The 24,296-nt window shown below is 37.9% G+C and overlaps 1 protein-coding gene and 1 pseudogene across 1 annotated transcript in view; one reads left to right on the top strand and one right to left on the bottom strand.

Annotated features, from left to right (window-relative positions):
* The window catches only part of PDS5A (PDS5 cohesin associated factor A), a 152,612-nt gene that overhangs the window by 2,589 nt on the left and 125,727 nt on the right, over positions 1-24,296 (top strand). The window lies entirely within an intron of this gene.
* On the bottom strand, positions 13,286-16,475 carry LOC129510534 (CDGSH iron-sulfur domain-containing protein 1-like; annotated as a pseudogene).

The raw sequence follows: 24,296 nt of genomic DNA, 5'->3' as shown, positions 1-24,296 counted from the left end.
GCTATATTGAATGCTTGGAGATGCTGAAAAATTATGAAATACAAAGCTGTTACGTAAACAATTTATAGATCTTTTAATTTTTATTTTCATATCAAGAATATGAAATCTTAAATTCTAGTGATGGGATAATCTGGTTAAAAAAGTTACCACCCTATATCAGAAATGTTGTTATATAAATGAACATATAACCAAATCTAGAATGAGCTTTTTTTTTTTTTTTAAAGAGTTTATTTATTTATTCATGAGAGACACACACAGAGAGGCAGAGACATAGGCAGAGACATAGGCAGCCTCCATGCAGGGAGCCTGATGTGGGACTTGATCCTGGGACCCCAGGATCATGCCCTGAACCGAAGGCGGATGCTCAATCACTGAGCCACCAAGGTGTCCCTAGAATGAGCTTTGATTAGGATATCCTTTGTTATGAGTTCTTTTGAAGTTAAAATTAACATGCATATTAACCAGTTTGAATGTCCTGCTAAAATTTTGCTTTTCTCAAGAATCTTACGATTTTGTTTTGCCCGTTTTGTTTTTTTTTTGTTTTGTTTTTTGTTTTTTAAGATTTTATTTGTTTATTTATGAGAGACAGAGAGAGAGAGAGAGTCAGAGACACAGGCAGAGGGAGAAGCAGTCCCCAGGATCACACCCTGGGCAGAAGGCAGTGCTAAACCGCTGAGCCCCCGGGCTGCCCTGCCCGTTTTTCTAAGTGTTTTGATTTTGTGATTTCTAGGGATCCCTGGTTAGTTAAAGTAGTACTGTCTCATTGGAAGCATAGATTTTTAACAATGTTTAACTAGTTTTGATAATTTTTTGTGTTACTAGATCCTTAATATGGGCAAATTTTATAAATTCGATAGTTTTTTTATTATAACATAGCGACAGTGTTCAAATGCTGTATCTTAGTCCATAGAATGCAGAGATGTTTGGTCCACTCCCTTCGGTTTTCAAGAATGGCACAAACATTTTTTTTTTAATTTTTATTTATTTATGATAGTCACAGAGAGAGACAGAGAGAGAGAGAGAGAGAGAGGCAGAGACACAGGCAGAGGGAGAAGCAGGCTCCATGCACCGGGAGCCCGACGTGGGATTCGATCCCGGGTCACCAGGATGGCGCCCCGGGCCAAAGGCAGGCGCCAAACCGCTGCGCCACCCAGGGATCCCCACAAACATTTTTATAATAGAACCATAATTTTAGAGTTAGAAGAATATTAAATTCTAGAACTCCCTGTATTTCACAGATGAGAAAATTTAGGCCCAGAGTAGCCAACTAACATGTACCAAGATCAGTTATAGAGTGATAGTGGCAGATCCAGGGCAACGGTATCATATTTATTTTCATTTTTATAACTGACTTTCTTCAGAGGAATCCTCATTACATGTTCTTTTAACCCTTTCATAATATTTATTACAGATATGATATTACATTTATACATGTTTATTTGGTTTGTCTCCCCAACTTCCATGTAAGCTTCATGAATACAGGTACAATGTCTCTTTTTGTTTACTTTTGTACACTGCCAACAGCAAGTTTAGTGCCTGACACATAGTTAGGTGCCCAACAAATATTTATTCAATGGATGAATAAATACTTTGTATTAATATTGGATTAGAAAAAATAATGTTGGATTAGAGAAATATTTTTATTTTTGAAAATGAAGGATAATTTGAAAATATTTTGAATTGCAACTAAGTCTTTACCTGAGACTAAATACCAGAGATGATAACTTGGGTATTTAGAATTTTATTTTATTTATTTATTTTTTTTTAAATTTATGATAGTCACACACAGAGAGAGAGAGAGGCAGAGACACAGGCAGAGGGAGAAGCAGGCTCCATGCACCGGGAGCCCGACGTGGGATTCGATCCCGGGTCTCCAGGATCGCGCCCTGGGCCAAAGGCAGGCGCCAAACCGCTGCGCCACCCAGGGATCCCGGGTATTTAGAATTTTAGAACCAAAAGGTAGCTTAAAGGTTATTTGGTTCTGTTCTGATTTTCCAGATGAAGAAATTGGAGTTTCAGATGTTGTGACTAACCCTAGTTACAGAACGCTGAAAATTATCATTAATTTTGTTGCTTGGGATTGCCTGGCTGGCATAGTTGTTAGAGCATGTGACTCGGATCTCCGTGTCCTGAGTTCAGGCCCCATGTTGGGCATGCAGCCTACTTTTAAAAATAAATAAGTAGACAGTTTTGTTACTTAGATAAGTTAGTTATCTGTTGGAAAGGGCAGAGGATTGTTTACTACCAGTGTTACATTAAGCGTTAAGATCTATAGTTCACAAATAGCCTTCTTTCTATATAGTTAAGGATTCTGAAACTAATGTGCCAGTCATGTTAATTTTTATGACACAAACAATGTTGTACAAAGTTCCATTAAGTACTTGTGCTCAGTTTGTTATATACAGTCTGTTTCAGATCATGTATTACTATAGAACTACATGCCACTAACATTCCTTCCTTTCTTGCTATTTTGAAAGTGGAAGTTTCTTTCTTTCTTTCTCTTTCTTTCTTTCTTTTCTTTCTTTCTTTCTTTCTTTCTTTCATTCATTCATTCATTCATTCATTCATTCATTCATTTGTTTATTTGAGAGAGAGACAGAGTGAGCATGCCAGTGAGAGAGCATAGGCAGGGGGAAGAGCAGAGGGAGAAGCAGGGAGCACCATGTGGGGCTTGATCCTAGAACCCTGGGATTGTGACCTGAGCTGAAGGCAGATGCTTAACCAGAATGACACCCTGGAAGGTCCTTTTTGTTTGTTTGTTTGTTTATTGGAGTTCAATTTGCCAACATATAGCATAACACCCAGTGCTCATCCCATCAAGTGCCCCCCTCAGTGCCCATCACCCAGTCATCCCCTCCCCCCCCGCCCACCTCCCTTTCCACCACCCCTTGTTTGTTTCCCAGAGTTAGGAGTCTCTCGTGTTCTGTCACTCTAGAAGGTCCTTGATAAGCCTTGAGTTTTAGGGAGAGGGACAGACCAAAGACTTTTTTTTTTTTTAAGATTTTATTTATTCATGAGAGAGAGAGGCAGAGACATAGGCAGAGGAGAAGCAGGCTCCCGGCAAGGAACCCGATGTGGGACTCGATCCTGGATCCTGGGATTGCACCTTGAGCTGGGATTGCACCTGAGCCAAAGGCAAGACGCTCAATCGCTAAGCCACCCAGGCGTCCCCAAAGATTTTTTTTAAGTGCTTCTTTATTTAAGTAATGTCTGCACCCAACATGGGGCTCAAACTCATAACCCTGAGATCAAGAGTTCCACACTCTGACTGAGTTCACCAGGGGCCCTGAAGATTGTTTCTTATATCCACTTCTTATTACCTGGTCTCAGAGTTCAGTACCCCAGGCAGTTCTCTGGCTATTAACTTTATACCTAAATCTGCCACATTCATTCAGTCACAGAATCAAAATTCTTATTACTTTGGTGCTAAGACCTAGGAGAGATTAAATAGGGTTTTGTTCTGAATATGTCCCCCATTTTTCTCCCACTAGGTGTTATTTCTGTGTTTTCTTTGTATTTTTCTGTCACCTTTCTCTTTGTGTCAACCATTCCCTCTGCCCCACACTCTCACTTCTGCTTTCTATAGAATGGTTTGTTTGATATAAGTTAGGATTTAGGATATGGTGGGCTTGATTTAAAGTAGGGCATCTCTCTTTTCTCATCAAAAATAGGTTGTGAAAGGGGAAGAATAGATTAGGGGCAGGAAGGCCATGAATTCTTTCCCTTTTTTTCCAGGTGGATCCCAAAAGTACCTACTTTGGTTATAATTATTTTCACTTCCATGAAAGATTTTTATTTATCCCTAAATGCCACATAGGATGTTCATTTTATATATAATTCAGTATGTAACTTCCAGTCTAAATTCTGTCCATATATCTTATTTTAGTATTTATATTAAATCTTCTTTGTGGAAGATTCTCCTAGGAAATTAAAAATATTAAATAGGCAAGATTCCTTAAAATGAAGCCCTAAGTGATCCCGGGATCCAGGACAGGCCCCACATCTGACTCCCTGCGAGGAGCCTGCTTCTCCCTCTGCCTGTGTCTCTGCCTCTCTCTCTGTGTGTGTCTCTCATGAATAAATAAATCTTTAAAAAAAAAAAAAAAGCCTTAAAATATAGCCAATATTGTATTTAATGCTAACTGTAGCAGTTTTTATTTTAGACTTGCATTTGTGTAGAGGATCTATTCTGCTCATTGGTTGCTGTGTAACAAACTACCTAGTGGTTGAAAACAGCAAGTTTAAAAAAAATTTTATTATGGCAAAATATATATAACATAAATTTTACCATTTTAATCATTTGTAAGAGGTTTTGTGGTATCAAGCACATTTACATTATTGTAGAACCATCACTACCATTCATCTCCAAAACTTTTTCATATTCCCCAACTGAAATTTTGTACTCACTAAACAGTAACTCTTGGGGCACCTGGGTGTCTCAGTAGGTCAAGTGGTTAAGGGTCCGCCTCCAGCTCATGGTTCTGGGATTGAGCCCAGCATTGGACTGGAGTCCGCTTCTCCCTCTGCCCCCCTGCTTGTGCTCATTCTTTCTCTCTCTTTCTCAAATGAATAAATAAAGTATTAAAAAAATTTTTTTTTAAATAGTAACTCTGATTCCCCTTTCCCCCAGCAGTGGCAATCACCTTCTACTTTGTATCTCTGAGTCTAACTACTGTAGGAGCTTAGTATAAGTAGAACCATATAACCTTTGTTATTTTGTGACTAGCTTGTGTCACTTAGCATGTCTTCAAGGTTCATCCATATGGTATGTGTCAGAATTTACTTTTTTTTTTTTTTAAGATTTTATTTATTTATTCATGACAGACACACACAGAGAGAGAGAGGCAGAGACACAGGCAGAGGGAGAAGCAGGCTCCATGCAGGGAGCCTGAGTGGGACTCGATCCCAGGTCTCCAGGATCACACCCTGGACTGAAGGCAGTGCTAAACTGCTGAGCCACCCGGGCTGCCCCAGAATTTACTTTTTAAGGCTAGATAAAATTCCACTGTGTATATATAAAACATCTTTTGTTTATCCATTCATTTGTCAACGGACACTTGGGTTGCTTCTACCTTTTTTTTTTTTTTAATTTTTATTTATTGGGATCCCTGGGTGGCGCAGCGGTTTGGCGCCTGCCTTTGGCCCAGGGCGCGATCCTGGAGACCCGGGATCGAATCCCACGTCAGGCTCCCGGTGCATGGAGCCTGCTTCTCCCTCTGCCTGTGTCTCTGCCTCTCTCTCTCTCTCTGTATGACTATCGTAAATAAATAAAAAATAAAAATTAAAAAAAAATTAATTTTTATTTATTTATGATAGTCACAGAGAGAGAGAGAGAGAGAGAGAGGCAGAGACACAGGCAGAGGGAGAAGCAGGCACCATGCAGGGAGCCCAATGTGGGACTCGATCCCGGTACTCTGGGATCACACCCTGTGCCAAAGGCAGATACTCAACCACAGAACCACCTAGGCTTCCTTTAAAAGCTTTTTTTTTTAATTTTTATTTATTTATGATAGTCATCACAGAGAGAGAGAGAGAGGCAGAGACACAGGCAGAGGGAGAAGCAGGCTCCATGCACCGGGAGCCTGACGTGGGATTCGATCCCGGGTCTCCAGGATCGCGCCCTGGGCCAAAGGCAGGCGCCAAACCACTGCGCCACCCAGGGATCCCTGCTTCTACCTTTTGACATCCGTCAGCAACTTTTCTTCTCTATCTCATAATTTTGTGACTCGGGAATTTGGGCTGGCTTGGCTTGATTTGATTATTCTTCTCCATATTCCTTACTGTGCTCATTCAGTACTATTTAGCTGGTGTCTAAACTGGTCTAGAAGATCCATGCTATTTTCTCTCAAACACTTAGTGCCTTAATAGGAACAGCTGTAAGGTTGAACTGCGCTGGGCCTTTTTTCCTATCTATGATGGCTTCTCTACATGGGCTCTCTCACAGGGTATTGGGACTCTTGATTTATTCATGGATTCTTTATTCCCTTTGAGAGTCGAATTATCACAAAATGATCATTCTGGCTTTGGTGTCTTTTTGAAACATCTAGTGTCTTTTAGACATGTCTGAGTCTTTGAGCACTTCTTTGGTTTCTGGTGCAAGATGTTCACTTTTGCTTTCTTGACCCAGATTTGGATAGGTCATTTCTACCAGAAAGCCTTACTTGCATTTTAGTTAGAGAGTGGTGTTTATAAACCAAGGTTTGGGCATACGCTTTGTGTTCGCATTGGTAGTAAAGTGTAATTTTTCAGGCCCTTTCAGTGTATAGAGCTAGGAAATGTACATATATACTTTAAATCATGAGTTCATTCTGTTCAGTTAAAATCGAGCACCACAAGGGCACCTAGGTGGCTGAGTCAACAGAGCATGCAGCTCCTTTTTTTTTTTTTTTTTTTAATATTTTATTTATTTTAGAGGGATAGGGTGCAGGAAGGAGGAACAGAGGGAATGGGACAAGCTGACTCTGCATTGAGCCCAGAGCCTGAAGCCCAGAGTCTGTCCTGAGGCTGGATCCCACGACCTAGCCAAAATCAGGAGTTTAGACCCTTAACCAATTGAGTCACCCAGGCGCCCATGCATGTGACTCTTAATCTTGGGTTTGTGAGTTTAAGCCCCATGTTGGGGGCAGAGCTTACACCACAGTTTTTCCTAAACTTCCTGCATTCCATGTTTGTATCATCCTTCTCCTACAGTATAAACCCTGTTTTCCCTTAACTTTGAGAAATTTATTTCTTGTACTACCCTGCTGTAAGCTCAAAAAATTTCAATACTCTACCAGTATCCCTTGCAAGAATTTTTTTGTTGTTGTTGTCCCCCTAAGGTTGTATAGAGTGCCTATTTGTTAGTTACTTGAATTTGAATTCTTCTGTCTGTTGTTATGAAATTTGTATACAAGTGGTTTGTTTGTATCCCAATTTTTATACACGCAGAATACTTTTTATTTCCACTAATAAATGTGATTCTTGCTTGATTTTTTTTATTTGTGCTAAAAAAACACATAACATGAAATTTACCATCTTAACCATTTTTAAGTCTACAGTACAGCTCTGTTAACTATGTGCATTGTGGGTCTCCCTCTGTCCCTTTTCATGTACACATTGTGGTTTTTTTTAAAGATTTCATTTATTTATTCGTGAGAGAGGCAGAGACATAGGCAGAGGAAGAAGCAGGCTCCTTGCAGGGAGCCCAGTGTGGGACTGGATCCCGGGACTCCAGGATCACGCCCTGAGCTGAAGGCCCACGCCCGCAGAAGCACAACTGCTGAGCCACTCAGGCATCCCTCATGTTCACATTGTTAATACAACAGATCTCTATAACCTTTTCACCTTGCAAAACTGAAACTCTGTACCCACCGAAAAGCTTCTCCTTTCCCCATCCTTCTCAGCCCCTGGCAACTACCATTCTAGTTTCTGTTTCTAGGGGTTTGACTACTTTAGATAGCTCATAAGAGGAATCACAAAGTATTTTTTTGTGACTGGTTTATTTCACTTAGCTTAAGGTCCTCAAGGCTTATCCATTTTGTAATATATGACAGAATTTTCTTCTTTTTAAAAGCAGTATTATAATTTGTTATGTGTATATACCACATTTTCTTTATACAGTAATCTGTTGATGGATATTTAAAGGTTGCTTCTGCTTGGCTATTGTGAATAATACTGCAGTGAACATGGGTATGCATACAAATTTTTGAGATCCTGTTTGCAATTCTTTTGTATATATACCCAGAATATATCTGTTGGATCATATGATGATTCCATTTCTAATTTTTTTGAGGACCCTCCCCCCATACTTTTTGCCGTAGCAGCTGTACCTGTACCATTTTACATTTCCACCAGTAGTGTACAAGGATTCCAATTTCTCCAGATCCTCACCAGTGCTTGTTATTTTCTGTGTTTTTGATAGTGGCTGTCTTAACAGGTATAAGGTGATGTCTCATTGTGGTTTTGATTTGCAGTTTCTTGATGAGTGATGTTAAGCATCTTTTTATGCTTTTTGGCCATTTGTGTATCTTCTTTGGAGAAATGTCTGTTCAAGCCCTTTGCCCATTTTTTAATTGGTTTATTTGGGGTTTTTTGGTTGGTGAGTTATAGGAGTATTTATATTCAGTTTTAAGGATTATTTTCTTCTTTTTATTTAATTTTACATGATTCAAGAGTCAGTACTATTTAAAAACATACCTTAAAAAAACATACTTTTCAGAAGCCTTACTCCCATCTTTATCCTTTTCATTTCATTTCTTTTTTTTTAATATTTTTTTTTTAATTTTTTTTTTAAATTTATTTATGATAGTCACACACAGAGAGAGAGAGACAGAGACACAGGCAGAGGGAGAAGCAGGCTCCATGCACCGGGAGCCCGACGTGGGATTCGATCCCGGGTCTCCAGGATTGTGCCCTGGGCCAAAGGCAGGCGCCAAACCGCTGCGCCACCCAGGGATCCCCCATTTCCTTTCTTTTTATAAGATTTTATTTATTCATTCATGAGAGACACACACACACACAGAGAGAGAGAGAGAGAGAGAGAGAGAGAGAGAGAGGCAGAAACACAGGCAGAGGAAGAAGCTCCTTCCCACAAGGAGCCCAATAATGGGACTTGATCCTGGATCCTGGGATCACACCCTGAGCCAAAGGCAGACGCTCAGCGGCTGAGCCACCCAGGCGTCCCCGTCTATTTCATTTATATATACACACCCACTATAGGTAATCATTTTGGGGGTTCCTGGGTGGCTCACTCAGTTGAGTGACCAACTCTTGATTTCAGCTCAGGTCATGATCTAGGGTCCTGGGACCCAAGGCTTCCTACCACGCACTGTCCGTGCCCCCCCCCCCCCCATTGGCAGCTCCATGCTTATTAGCAGGGAGTCTGCTGGAGGCTTTCTCTTTCTCTTCCCTTGCCCCTCCTCCTACTCATGCAAGTGTGTGTTTTCTCTAAAAAATAAATAAATCCAATCATTTTCATCAGTTTGTGGTCTCTCCTTTCTGTGTTTTCTCCCTTTTTATTCAAAACGTAGACTGCTGTATGTACTCTCTTGTACTTTGCTTTTTCCCACTTGGAAATCACTCATTTCACTTGGAAATTTCCTTATCTGGAAATCTTTTTTAAATTCTTTTTCATATTGTTTTAGTACTCTGTTAATGTGCCATAGTTTATTCAGCTAGTCTCATTGTTGCATTTGAGGTTGTTTCTGATATTTTACTATTACAAATAATGCTAATGCTAACCTTCTTCACGTGTTCTGTATCTGTAGAAGTGTATCTTCAGGGTAAATTTCTAGGAGTGGAATTGTTGGGTTAAACAGTACATTTATGAATGTTGTGTTTTGTTTTGTTTTGTTTTGTTTTGTCAAATTCCTCTCCATAGGGGTTGTAGCATTTTGGACTTCTACCAGCTAGTATAAGAATGCTCAGTCTCATAGTGTATTCTCAAGTAATGCTTACATTCATTCATTCATTCATTCATTTAAAGTAATGCCTACTTTTAAATTAGCAAATTGGCAAATTAATGTTATAAAAAAGCTGTCTTAATAACTCCTGGCAACAAGAGTTCTTTATGGGAATGATTAAACTTACATGTCACATTGAGTTCAAAGGGGTAAAGAACCCTATCTAGAGCTCCTTAAAAGCTCAGAATGGAGTGACTTTTTTAGTTTCTAGGTTTTTTAGTTTGTTTAAAGAAGTGAGGATGGGTGGAGATGGAGACAAATGTTAGTAACAAAGGTGGTATTGAAATCATCAAGTCTCACTTAGGGCTTAATACAAAACCTTAAATTAAGTAGAAATTAGGTGAAGATATGTTAAAAATCATATATAAAATAAGGTGCATTGGTATGTAGAATATTAGCACCAAGGAAAAAAACTGATGCGTTATCACAGTAGGAGAGTAGTTCAGTTTAAGGTCATTAATGAATTTTGTTTCTATTAGCTTCTATTTTCAGAACTAATGTTTAAGTTAAACATTACTTGGCTGAGGTTGTTGGTACATGGAAATATGTCCAGTTGAATACCCTGTTCAGAAAGATAAAATGAGTAGAGTTTATACATTGTATAAAAGCCTAATAGGTTTTTATTTGCTAAAGACAACAAATCAAGAGGTTTCTAGGTAATGGTTGAAATAGAAAGCTGAACACAAAAATAACCAAGGAATTTACTAATCATCTTGTTTGCATTTAATTTATTAAATTAATGCAGGGTTTCTCTACAGGTGTGCTTTTTTTTATAATAAATTTATTTTTTATTGCTGTTCAATTTGCCAACATACAGAATAACACCCAGTGCTCATCCCGTCAAGTGCCCCCCTCAGTGCCCGTCACGCATTCACCCCCACCCCTCCAGGTGTGCTTTTACACAGTTACAGGTGTGCCTAAATACAGGAATTGGAAGGACTCCATATTTGGAGGTTACAAATATTGGTGGGTTTTTTTTTTGTATATGATATGATATTCTAATTTTTCCTTTCTTATTTTTTTTTATAAGTAATCTCTACCACCAACATGGGGCTTGAACTCAACCCCAAGATAAGAGTCACATGCTCTGCAGACTCAACTAGCCAGATGCCCCTGTGATGTGATATTTTAAAAGTTGGGAACTGCTATAATATGTTTTATTTTTCATGTTTTAAAATTATCATTAAGATCAAACATTGAAAACTTCCTACCAAGGTAGGAGCACTGGGATTGGTGCTGTTAAAATCAGCCCTTGAATAGCATTAGTCCATTGAGGGAAACTAGATTTATTCTAGAATAACACTGGAATGGATTTCCACTTATATGAAGAAAGAATATTTAAGATTATCATATATAATTTATAAATTAAATACCAGTTATGTGCTAGGATTGCATTTGTTTCTTTGGATGAAGAGATACTATGAATTGTGATAGTCAAGAAAAGTTTCATGGAAAAGGTGATAGTTGGACTGGGATATGAAGACTCGGACTTTGATAGATAAATAGGTGGTAACAGATTCCAGACAAATAGAGACAAAAACAGAGCGGCAGAAGTATACTTGGTGTGTTTGAAGAAAATGAGAATAGTTTTGCTAGAGCTAACGCATCTTAAAAAAGAGTAGTTGGGAGAAAAAAAGAGGAATGTACCTCTTGAAATTGTTAAAATCCTTAAATGCCAAAGAAAGGAATTTGAGTTAAGAGTCTGGTGTCTAAGTCCTAGTTTTTTTTTTTTTAATTTTTATTTATTTATGATAGTCACACACACACAGAGAGAGAGAGAGAGAGAGAGAGGCAGAGACATAGGCAGAGGGAGAAGCAGGCTCCATGCACCGGGAGCCCGATGTGGGATTCGATCCTGCCCAGGATTGCCCCGTGGGCCAAAGGCAGGCGCCAAACCGCTGCGCCACCCAGGGATCCCTAAATCCTAGTTTTGCATGATTAACAAAGCTAAGTGACCAAGCAGTTTGTTTACACATGAATACAACCTTTGTCGCTGATTTGTAGTCTTTTTGTCCTCATTTCCAGACCAGATAGCATCTTTGGTTGAATAGTAATCCATTTCTAATTGATATTGTCTGAATAAATCTGTTAGTTGGTGAGAGTTTAGTCATATGACACTAGGTGTGAAGACTGTGGATGAGTAAAATTTTGAGTGGTTAGTAGAATGTTATGTACTAGACTATCATATAAATTGGATTTTTATAACATTTTGTGTTTTTTTCCAAAATTTTTTTGTAATTTCTGTGGTAGGAATTTAAGTAAATTTTAATAAACTGATGCCAAATTGCTAAGTTTAATACTTGAAAATTAAGTTCAGTGGCCATGTATAATTGTCCTATAATTTCAAATACTTGGATATTCAATCTAGCCACTATAAAATAAGTAGAGGTAAATTTTTCATTGTACAAAAAAATCATTGAATAAAAAAAATGTTTAATGATTGATTCAGCATGTATAAGAGGACTAGTTTATTTTTGGCAAATGTTTAGAAGATGGTTTTCTTCTTGAAGCATATACCTAAATAGTTTTGAAAAAACTAAATAAAATCATCAGGCAGTAATAAGATAAAATTGATTTTAGATCTCTTAGAAGTAATGCTATGTGATTTTGTCTATTTTATTCATTTCTCATCCTTTAGTTGATATTTTACCAGATTTTTTAGATTATAATATACCATTGTCTCACTTGTTCTTTATATTTTCTATACTTTATTATTCACTTAATGCTTTTTTTAATAGATGCTCCTTTTTAGAGTAATTTTACTTCTTAGCAAAATTAAGTAGAAAGTACAGAGTTCCCAGCAACTCTGTCTCCCCTCTCGACCCTCCCTCCCCATTATATCTAGCTCCAGAGTAGTATTTTTGTTATAGTCAGTGGACATTAATACATATCATCATCACCCAAAGTCCATATTCCTTTTTAAAATTTTTTAAAAGAAATTTTTATAAGTGTATTATTTTGATTTTCGTGAGACAGTATAGCATGAATATATCCATATCATTAAATAATCTCTTAAAACATGATTTTTAACTTTTAAAATTAAAAAAAATTTTTTAAGATTTTATTTATTCATGAGAGACTCACAGAGAGAGGCAGAGACGTAGGCAGAGGGAGGGGAGAAGCAGGGTCCATGTAGGGAGCCCGATGTGGGGCTCGATCCCGGGACCAGGACTGCAGGATCACACCCTGAGCCAAAGGCAGACACTCAACCGCCGAGCCACCCAGGTGTCCCAAAACATGATTTTTTTTAAAGGATTTATTCTTTAGGGCAATTTTGTTTCAGAACAAAAATAAATAGAAGGTATAGACATTTCCCATATATCTCTCTTTGCCACACATGCATGGCTTCCCCCATTATCAGCACCACTCACCAGAATGTTATGCTTCTTACCAACAATGAATCTATGTTGACACATACATAGTCACCCAAAGTCCATAGGTTACCTTAGGTTTATTCTTGGTGTTGCACATTCTTTGGGTTTGGACAAACATATTGACATATATCCATCTTTATAAAACATCTACAGTATTTTCAGTCACCTAAAAATTGTCTCTGCTCTGCCTGTATCTCCCTCCTCCTTTCCTGTATGCTTTTTACCGTGGAAAATCTGAAATGTTCATTACTTAGTGTTACTTACATTTTTTTATCTAAGTTGAATTTATTGTCCTCTGAATATTCCTGATTTTGACTTTTTTTATTTGGCCAAAGTGGGGCTTTAAGTGCCACATTTTCTGGTTTTAACTGGATGCAGAAGGTTTTATTTTTTATTTTTATTTTTATTTTTTTATTTTTTGGTTTTTACTTTTTCCTTTTTTTGTTTAAACATATGTGCACCACGATGGTTCAACAAATAAGGCAAATGCCATGAATATGAAAGCTGCAATTTGCAATACATCACATCTAGAACCCAGGGGAGGTGAACAGACAGAGGTGGTAGTCATTCTAATTAAACAGTCAGATGACATCATGACAAGTTGGTTTGCAGCATCAAAACTGTCCATTTAAGTTTCCTTTTTCTTAATGATCAGAGGTCCCACATTGTCTCCAGTCTCTTCATTGTGTTTTGTGTGAGATCCATCACAGAATGGAAACTTTTTGGACCTCCAACAACGACAGTACACAGCTTTATCTCCCAAATCCTCCATGTCATAAGCATGTACTATCTTGGGGTTGTCTTTCTGGATGTGAAGGTTTACCATAGATTTGTTGTGATGATCTTTAACATAAAACCTTCTGTAAGCTAGATAATCAATTGCAGCTGTCCCAGCAGCAATAGTAACTGCTGCGATCCATTCAATTCATACGCTGGAAGTCAGACTTGTGGCGCCGTCGCTTGCAAGGTGTGTGTGCACAGGACACTAAAGCACAAATAGGCTCTCACGGAGGGCCGGAGTCAAGGTGCAAGAAACGTCCTACCCGCACCGACTCCGGATGCAGAAGATTTTAAATGTTGGACATAATCAGAATGCTTTAATTAATCTAGATTAGTGGTTCTCAGATTTTTAGAGTTTTTAAATATCACCTGGTGCCTTTTAAGAATTAGACACTTAGTTAAAAAAAATTAGATACTTGGTAATCTCCCACCCATTTACCCCCAATTTAGTAGTTTAGGGGTAGGCTCAATTTTCTGCATTTTTTCCCCCTGCATTTTCATTAAGCCACTCTGGTGTTCTTGATACAGGGAATATATATACTCTGAGAACCCCACTATATTTTACTTTCCTTTTTTTATTTTTTAATTTTTATTTTTTTTAAAGAATTTCATTTATTTACTCATAGAGACACAGAGAGAGAGAGAGAGTGAGGCAGAGACACAGGCAAAGGGAGAAGCAGGCTCCTCCATGCAGAGAGCCCGACGCGGGACTCGATCCAGGGTCTCCAGGATCACGCCCTGGGCTGCAGGCGGCGCCAAACCGCTGCGCCACCGGGGCTGCCCCTATTTTACTTTTTCCTTGTTGCTAAATTTCATATTAACTATTCTAAAAAATTTTGTCTAAAAAATATCTTTAAATTTAGTTTTGGGATTTTTACATTAAGTTTAAATTGTGCCCAGAAACAAACTTCACTCCCTAATTATTTTAAACTTAGCTATATCCTGAAAACATTTAAATTTATTTGGAAGGCATGCAATGATGTATATACCATGATCTCTTGTACGTTATATGATATTAGTCTGTTATTTAGAACTCTATTAATCTACCTTTTTATTTATTTATTTTATTTTTATTTTTGAGAGGGAAGGAAAGAGGAAGAGTGAGAAAGGGAGAGGAGTGGCAGAGGAGAGGGAGAATCCTAAGCAGGCTGTATGCCCAGCACAGAGCCAGATGTTGGGCTTGATCTCACAACCCTGAGATCATTACCTGAACCAAAATCAAGAGTTGAATGCTTAACCAACTTAGCCACCCAGGCACCTCAATCTACATTTTTTTGGTATGATTTTACTAGTAGTTATTCAAATGTAATTTTAACAAAATAATCCCCAAGCGTAATTAGCAAATAGTGTCATTTGATGGGATTGTTTACTTATGAAAGCAGACATTCTAGGTTTCCAAATGAAATCTCATTGCATCCTAGTCTTCCTAATTTGAGGTGACAGCTACAAATATAGCATGTTAGAGTTGTAAAAAAATTTATTAGTTTGTATAGATTTTACTAAAAGGAGTTGGACTTTTTCCAAAATAGAAGAGTCAGTAAGCATTGATTGTGCTATTTTGCATTTTCAATAGTGTGTGGCATTCCAAAACTAATTTTTATTGACGTATGTGATATCCCTGTGGGACTTTTTTCTTTTTTTGCCTGTGGGACTCCTGAATCATCAATATTAAGAATTTGGTTTTATTACTTATCACTTCACTTTAGTTATTTTCAAATTGGCAGTGCTTGAAATATATGATGGTGATTAAAGTATTTGAAATAGTAAATTGCCCTATCCCTTAATAAGAGGGGTGCCCTCAGGATTTTTTTTTCCTTTTTCTGACCATTATGTGTCTTTTGTGTATTTCTCTGTGTATATCCGAGTTAGGGTTCTTGGAGTTTCTTAGATGTGTATAATTCAGTTTTAGTTACTGTTGAAAAGTATTTGACTGTTATCTCTTCAAATATTTCTTCCCCATTTTTTTCTCTTTTCCTACTGAGTCTCCAGACTGACAATATTCAGCAGTTTGATACAGTTTTTGTTTACATGCTGAAATTCCCCATTGTTATTAGATGTTGTCCCCCTTATCTACTATATCTTTGGATTTGTTTTTTTTTTTTTTTAAGATTTTTTTTTTATTTGGGAGAGTGAGAGTGCATGAGAGAGAGAGAGAGGAGAGAGATCATGAGCAGCAGGGAGGGGCAGAGGGAGAAGCAGACTCCCCCCTACTGAGCAGGGAGCCCAACGTGGGACTTGATCCCAGGATCCTGGATCATGGTCTGAGCCAAAGGCAGATGCTTAACTGACTGAGCCACCCAGTTGGTTATAGATGCCCTCAACTATATCTTTGAACATACTAATTTTAATTATTTTAAGTTCCTCTCTGATAGCTTAAGCATTTGCGTCATTTCTGGGTATGCTTCTGTTGTTTGTTTATCTCTTGGCAGTAGGTTTCTCTCTCCTACCCTCCTGTTTTTGATTGAATGCTAGACATGATGTATAAAAAAACAGACTGCGGTAAATAATAATTGTGCACAGCAGTAAACATCTCTTTTGTCAGGTTATTAGTGTGAGAGATTGAATTAGTTCTTATCCGGTTGAACTGGACTTGCTATATTTTGCTTTATTGTGTGTGTGTGTGTATGAATAAGTACATCTGTTTCATCAGTATACTTTACCCTGAAACACTTTAGCACAAACATCATTCATTGGAATTCATGGTATAGTTTTTCTGTGTTGGAGGGTAATGTACATATCTTAATTGTACTGTTTGATGAGTTTTAACCGATGCTTACTCATGTACAACCCAAACTCTTCTCATGATTCAGAACATTACAATCAACATAGAAAGTTCTCTCATGCCCCCTTTAGGTAGTCCCTGCCCCTCCACCAGCCTCATAGTGGTAATCACACTTAAAATTTTTTTTAAAGATTTTATTTACTTACTTATTCATGAAAGATACAGAGAGGCAGAGACATAGGCAGAGGGAGAAGCAAGCTCCCCATAGGGAGCCTGATGCGGAACTTGATCCCAGAACCCTGGGATCACAACCTGAGCCAAAGGCAGATGCTCAACCACTGAGCCACCCAGGTGCCCCACACTTATAATTTTTTATTTTATTTTTAAAAGATTTTATTTATTGTATTTGTCTCTCATTTTATTCATGAGACATACAGAGAGAGGCAGAGACACAGGCAGAGGGAGATGCAGGCTCCATGCAGGGAACCTGACACTGGACTGGATCCCGGGACTCCAGGACCATGCCCTGGGCCGAAGACAGGCAGTAAACTGCTGAGCCGCCCAGCTGTCCCCACTTAAATTTTTTTTTTTAAGATTTTATTTATTTATTCATGAGAGAGACAGAGAGAGAGGGGCAGAGACACAGGCAGAGGGAGAAGCAGGCTCTGTGTAGGGAACCCAACGTGGGACTTGATCCCGGGACTCCAGGATCACGACCTGGGCCAAAGGCAGGCACTAAACTAAGCCACCCAGGGATCCCTATCATAGTGTTTTTGAGATTCACCCATGATATTGCATGTATTATTTGTACCTTTTCATGTCTCCATATTATTCCGTTGTATGAATATCACAATTTGTTTTACCATTCTTGTATTGATGAAAATTTGGACTGTTTATGCTTTAGGCCATTATGAAGGTGCTATAAACATTGGTGTACAAGTGTTTTTTTGGACATATGGTTTTATTTATATTGGGTAAGTACCTAGGTGTGCAGTCATTGGATCATAAGATAGATTATGTTTAATTTAGTGAGCAGCTGCTAGTCAATCACAGGAGTGATTGTCCTATTTTACAGTTTCACCAACAACGTATGTTAATACTGTATTGTCAAGGAATTTGTCCATTTTTTCTAAGTTCTGTCCATGTAAAGTAGATATTATAATATTATCCTTTTAATGTATGTAGGGTCTGTGGTGATATTATCCCTGTTGCATTCCTCATGTTGGTTTTCTTTTTTAAATTGATATGTTTAGCAAGGGGTTTGTCAAATCTGGTACTCTTCAAAGATCTCACTTTTGGTTTTGCTCATTTTCTCTATTGTTTTCTATTTTCTCTATTTCATATAGAGAATTTTCTCAACCTCTGCACTCTTGACAAATTAGACCAGGTAATTCTTTGTTTTGGAGAGCTGTCTTGTGCAATGTAGGGCATCTAGTACTATCCTTCAAATGTACCTACTAGAGGCCAGTTGCAGGCTCCATCCTTCCAATTTTGTCATCTGAAAATGTTTTCAGATGTTGCCAAATGTCTCCTTGGGGCAGAACCACTTTGGTTGAGAATCACTGTCCTGACAAGCTTTTTAAAGCTATATAATATTTTTTTCAAAACACTGTTTTAATTGCATCTCACTAGTTTTGACATTTTCATTACCATTCAGTTACAAATGTTTTTTTTTTAATTTTCTTTGTGATTTTTTTTTAACCTATCAGTTCTTCAGAAATGTGTGATTTAATTTCCAGATATTTGGAGTATTTGTAAATATATGATTGTTAATGATTTCTAATTTAATTCTATGATTAGAAAACATTCTGTAAGATTATAGTCTTTTGAAATCTGTTAAGATTTGGTTTTTTGGCTTCACGTATGGCATCTCTTGGTAAGCATATCATGTGCACCTGGAAAGAATGTGTAATTTGTTCGTTGGATACAATGTTCTATGTGGTCATTTAGTGTCCATTTTGTCAGGGGATTGAGATTGTTATTCATCATCTAAGTCTTCACTGATTTTTAAAAAATGTTGGCCTCATTCTTCTGGCTGAGAAAGAGTGATAAAACCTCAAATTGTGATTGTGGAATTGTATATTTCTCTCTTAATCCTGTTGATTATTCTTTCATTTGTTTTTTAATTCTGTTGTAAGGCAAATATTGTTGGAATTATAATTGTTAGATCTTTCTAATAGGTTGGCCATTTTAGCATTATAAAATGTTCATAATGTCTAAACTCCACCCTTTTTATAGTTTTTGTCTGCATTATATATTTTACACTTTTTTCTTTTAACCTATGTGTCTTTATATTTAACATGCATCCAGAGTATGGTTAGGTCATGCTCTTAAAAAAATTTTTCTTACTGTTTTTATCCATTTTATTTATTTATTTTTTAATCTTTTTTTTTTTTTTAAGATTTTATTTATTTATTCATGAAAGACAGAGACAGGCAGAGGGAAACGCAGACTTCATCTGGGACCCGATGTGGGACTCCATCCCGGAACTCCAGGATCATGCCGTGGGCTGAAGGCAGATGCTAAACCTCTGAGCCATTCAGGCATCCCTGTTTTTATCCATTGTAGCAATTTTTGCATTTAGATTGGAGTAAGTCACATTTAATTGATGTGGTTGGATATATATGTCTACCATTTTGTACTTTTTCTATTTGTCTCATCTATTTTTCCCTTCTTTCCTGTCTTTTATCTTAATTTGCTATTTTTTTAGAATTCTGATTATTGGTTTTATAGGCAGACCCCCCCCCCCTTTTTTAGGTTTTATTTATTTATTCATGACAGACACACAGAGAGAGGCACAGGCACAGGCAGAGGGAGAAGCAGGTTCCATGCAGAGAGCCTGATGTGGGACTCAACCCTGGGTCTCCAGGATCATACCCCAGGCTGAAGGCGGTGCTAAACCGCTGGGCTGCTGGGGCTGCCCTAGGCAGACCTTTTTGCTCTGTGTGTCTGTGTCTGGTTGCACAGGGATTGCAATACATACCTTTTTAAAATGATTTTATTTATTTATTTGAGAAAGAGAGCATACAAGCAGCGTGAGGGCAGAGAGAAGCAAACTCCCCGCTGAGCAGAGAGCCTCATGGGGACCTCCATTCCTGAACTCTAATACCATGACCAGAGCTGAAGGCAAATGCTCAACTGACTGAGCCACCCAGTGCCCTGCAATAACTCATCCTTAATTTTTATAGACTTACATTTTTATTTTTATAATACATGTAAAATGTAATAATCTTTTATCAGTATAGGTCCATTTATCCTCCTCCCTTTATGTCACAGATATATTTATAAGCCCAACATTAAACAGTTCTGAGTATTTTTTTTTTAATTTTTTTTAAATTTTATTTATGATAGTCACACACACAGAGAGAGAAAGGCAGAGACACAGGCAGAGGGAGAAGCAGGCTCCATGCACCGGGAGCCCAACGTGGGATTCGATCCCGGGTCTCCAGGATCGCGCCCTGGGCCAAAGGCAGGCGCTAAACCGCTGCGCCACCCAGGGATCCCAGTTCTAAGTATTTTAAATAAGTTGCAGGGGGAAATAGTCTTTCCTATTTGAGCACTTACTACCATTTCTTGCGTTTTTCACACCTTCCCAAACATTGGATTTTCCACCTGATTATAATATCCCTTCAGTTTGAGGAACTTCCCTTTAGTGTATATTTTAGTGAGGATTTGCTGAGGTAATTTTAGTAGTTTTTATTTATTTGAAAATGTCTATTTTACCTTTTTTTTGAAGGATATTTTTGGATATAAAATTCTGGGTGGACAGATTCAGTGCTTTAAAGATGTAATTCCGCTATCTTGTGTTCTCTAGTTTTTCAGATGAGAAGTCAGTGATTATATGTATTTTTGTTCATTGTATGTAATCCGCAGTTTTTAGCTACTTTCAAGATACTTCTCTTTTCTTGATTTTCAGCAGTTTCATTATTGTGTCCCAAGGGGCGTGTTTCTCCTGTACTTGTCTTGTCTTGGAATCACTGAGCTTCCTGGATCTGTAAATTTATGTCTTTCAGCAGATCTGGAAAACTTTTGGTCATTTCTCTTTCCTAGGATCCAATTACACACATACTAGATTTTTTAATATTGCCCTCAGATTACTGGGGCTCTTTACCTTTTTTCAGTCATTTCTCTTTGTGTTCTTCAAATTTGATAATTCCTGTCGATTTATTTTCAAGCTTCCCTATTTTTTCTGATGTCATCTTCAGCTGCACATACAGCCTAAAAAAATACAAAGTCGTAAAGATTTAGGACGTGATCATATAGATCATATAGTAAAATACATAAACCTTAAGGGTAGCATTCTGCTAATTTTTATATGTATTTACATGCAGTCACAATTCAGACCAGATGCAGAACATTTCTGGCACCCCAGCAGGCTGACTTACGTTTCCTCCCTAGAGATAGACACTCTGCTAATCTCTTTTTTTTTTTTTAAGATTTTATTTATTCATAAGAGACACACAGAGAGAGAGAGAGAGAGGGAGAGAGAGAGAGAGAGAGAGGCAGAGACACAGGCAGAGGGAGAAGCAGGCTCCATGCAGGGAGCCTGACGTGGGACTCGATCCAGGGACCCCCAGATCACGCCCTGGGCTGAAGGCAGCGCTAAACCGCTGAGCCACCAGAGCTGCCCCACTCTTCTAATCTCTTATTGAAAGTTTTGCCATCATACTTAGTACAAATAGAATAATGTGGTATGTATTCTTTTTATGTCTGGCCATTTTATTAAAACATCCATGTCTGAGATTCAACCTTATTGTTATGGGGTGCAGTAATAATTTTTTACTATATGAATATACCAAAATTTATTTATCTGAACTATTTTTTTTTTATCTGAACCATTGTTAATGGGTGTTTCGGTTAATAGTTTTTTGCTTTCTGAATAACACTTCTTTAACATTGTGTGAGGTTTTTTAGGTAGAGTCAAGGACTCATGTATCTTGGGTAGGTATACTTTTTGAAGGGCCAGATAGTAAATATTTTATGCTTTGTGAATCAAAAGGATGCTGTGTATGTACTTACACAAAGGAGGACAAATTTCCACAATTTTTTTGAACAAAATTCAAAACATAATAATGATTCAGTACATTTTTTGGTAACACGGACTATTAATGAGAAGAATAGGATTCTGGGCGGTGGTGTGTGGGACTAACATTCACTTAATTGAAGTTTAAAGTTTGTGTTCCCTATCACCAAAATTGATTTCAGGTGTTCACCTATTAATGCTAATCTATTTTTTTTTTTAAAGATTTTGTTTATTTAGTCATGAGAGACAGAGAGGCAGAGACATAGGCAGAGTGAGAATCAGGCTCCCTATGGGGAGCCAATGTAGGACTCGATTCCAGAACCCTGGGATCACGACCTGAGCCAAAGGCAGTCGCTCAAACACTGAGCCACCCTGGCATCCCTTAATGCTAATCTATAATGAAGTTTTGTGTATTTCATTTGAAAGTTTTTTCACAGAGCTAGATATTCCCAAATATTGATGCCCATTTATGAGCATATGATTTTAACTAACATATTCATTGCTTGGGAGGCATTTATAGAATTCTTTGATTTTTTTTTTTCATGATAATTGCCTTTTAGCGTGTCATTAACTTGCAGATTAACTGCTTACAATTGAAGGGTAGATGGAAGCTCCTCAATTGCAGTTTGAAATGGCCTTTGGGGATCCCTGGGTGGCGCAGCGGTTTAGCGCCTGCCTTTGGCCCAGGGCTCGATCCTGGAGACCCGGGATCGAATCCCACGTCAGGCTCCCGGTACATGGAGCCTGCTTCTCCCTCTGCCTGTGTCTCTGCCTCTCTCTCTCTCTCTCTCTCTCTCTCTGTGTTGTGTGACTATCATAAATAAATAAAAATTAAAAAAAAAAACGAAATGGCCTTTGAAATGTGGAAGTTTCCTTGGCTTGTGTGTTAAGGTCCTAAAAATGCTGGTGGAATTGGAATTTGAGCTTGGAAATGAAGATCTCACTTTTTGTTATAATTTTTGGCAGTTATAGGAAGAAGGAGCTTGACATGTCTTGTGATTCAGCTAATGTTATTTGTTGAAATAACTTTACTATAATGTGTAAGTTTCACATATAAGTGCATAACAGTTCTGTAGTTACAGCTGAATTCATTGAGAAACATTACTAAGTCTGTAGTCAAAGCTGCTTTCTAAAGCTATTCAGTGCTTAAAAATAATAACAAATACTATCAATTAAGGGCTATTGAGCTATTGAGTGCTAAAAGAAGCTAAAGATTACTGGAGTGACATTGGCAATAATAGCAAGAAAAACAAGAAAGAAGTCCTCTTTCTCTTTTCCTGCCCTCTTTATCAGTTTGCTTCCTGTCAAAGAAGTCTGTGCAATGCATTTTCCAGAATCCCAGTCTCAGCATCAGATCACAGAGTATAGAAGGGTGAATTTGGAGTTAGCTATGTAAATAATTAGCACACTGTTCTACTGATGATTTGAACTTGCACAGAACAAGAATAATAATTTCATGTTTTCATCTAACAAGGTACACCTATTCTTTTTTTAAAAATGAAGATGCTCTCTTCTCTTTCCAAATACTGTCAATAGTCACATGGGCCAATCTCTAAGTGATAACATACCCAATTCTGGGTGGTAACTGCTTTTTTAGTTAAAACACTATTCTACGTGAATAGTCTGAGTGGAGTTCGTCATATCTGATCTGCTGCTAATTTCTGTAGGCTTGGAAGCAAAGAATTATTTTTATATTATCAAGTGGTTGGGGAGGGTTCAAAAGAATAATATTTCATGATACCTGAAAATTATATGGAATACTAATTTCATTATTTTTACATTAAGTGGTTGGGGAGGGATCAAAAGAATATTTCATGATACCTGAAAATTATATGGAATAGTAATTTCAAAGTCTGTAAGTAAAGTTTCTTTGGAATACAGCTATACTCATTCGTTTACATATTGTCTATAGCTGCGTTCATACTGATACAGCAGTTAAGTAGTTATGACAGAGACCTTATGGCCTGCACAACCTAAAAACATTTACTTTTTTTTTTTTTTTTTAAGAAAGAGAATGGGCAGGGGAGTGGCAGAAGGAGAGGGAGAGAGAGAATCTTAGGCAGACTCCATGCTGGTCATAGATGCAGGGCTCTATCTAACAACCCTGAGATCATGACCTGAGCCAAAATCGGGTCATTTGCTTAACCAACTGAGCCCCCAGGTGTCTAAAATATTTATTTGTCCTTTACAGAAAGTTTGTTAGTCCCCTAAACATATGTTAGAAACCACTGACAGTCCTTGTCTAAAATAATTAAAGAGAAGGAAAAGAAAAGTAGTTAATACACCAGTTCACAGATGTTAACAAGCAGGGACACCAGCATTGCATAGCTGTTTATAGCCCTCAGTTTTGTACTTGCCATAGAGCCTTAATTAACTTCCTTCTTCCATAACCCATTCTGTTTCTTTTGCCTTCACCCAGTACCTCAGCTGGGATTGCTCTGGTTTTATTTTTAACTTGGTAGATTGTCCTTAAACTTCATTCTCAAAGGGTCTGACTGCAACCCTTAGGGATTCTGACTTATTAGGACACTGTAGTTTCCTATGAACTTTTAATATTGCATGCAGAAATCCTAAGAAGTGCCTTAGCTATTGAGGGGTATGTTACCTCTGCACAACAGGATAAAGGCAGAAATTGAGGGTTAACGTACTTTGATAGGCAGTTTGCTGTTGCTGCAACATCTAAGTGCATTATTTTGTATTTTACAATTGTATTGGAATTTTTTTTATCTTTTTTTTTTTAAATTTTTATTTATTTATGATAGTCACAGAGAGAGAAAGAGAGAGAGGCAGAGACATAGGCAGAGGGAGAAGCAGGCTCCATGCACCGGGAGCCCGATGTGGGATTCGATCCCGGGTCTCCAGGATCGCGCCCTGGGCCAAAGGCAGGCGCCAAACCGCTGCGCCACCCAGGGATCCCTGGAATTGTTTTTTTAAGAGCAGTACCTGATTGGTTATTC

The sequence above is a fragment of the Nyctereutes procyonoides genome, unplaced genomic scaffold (assembly GCF_905146905.1).
Source record: "Nyctereutes procyonoides isolate TBG_1078 unplaced genomic scaffold, NYPRO_anot_genome, whole genome shotgun sequence".
NCBI lineage: Eukaryota > Metazoa > Chordata > Mammalia > Carnivora > Canidae > Nyctereutes > Nyctereutes procyonoides.
Note: the sequence above shows the minus strand (reverse complement) of the source record. Positions and strands in the feature narration are given on the sequence as shown.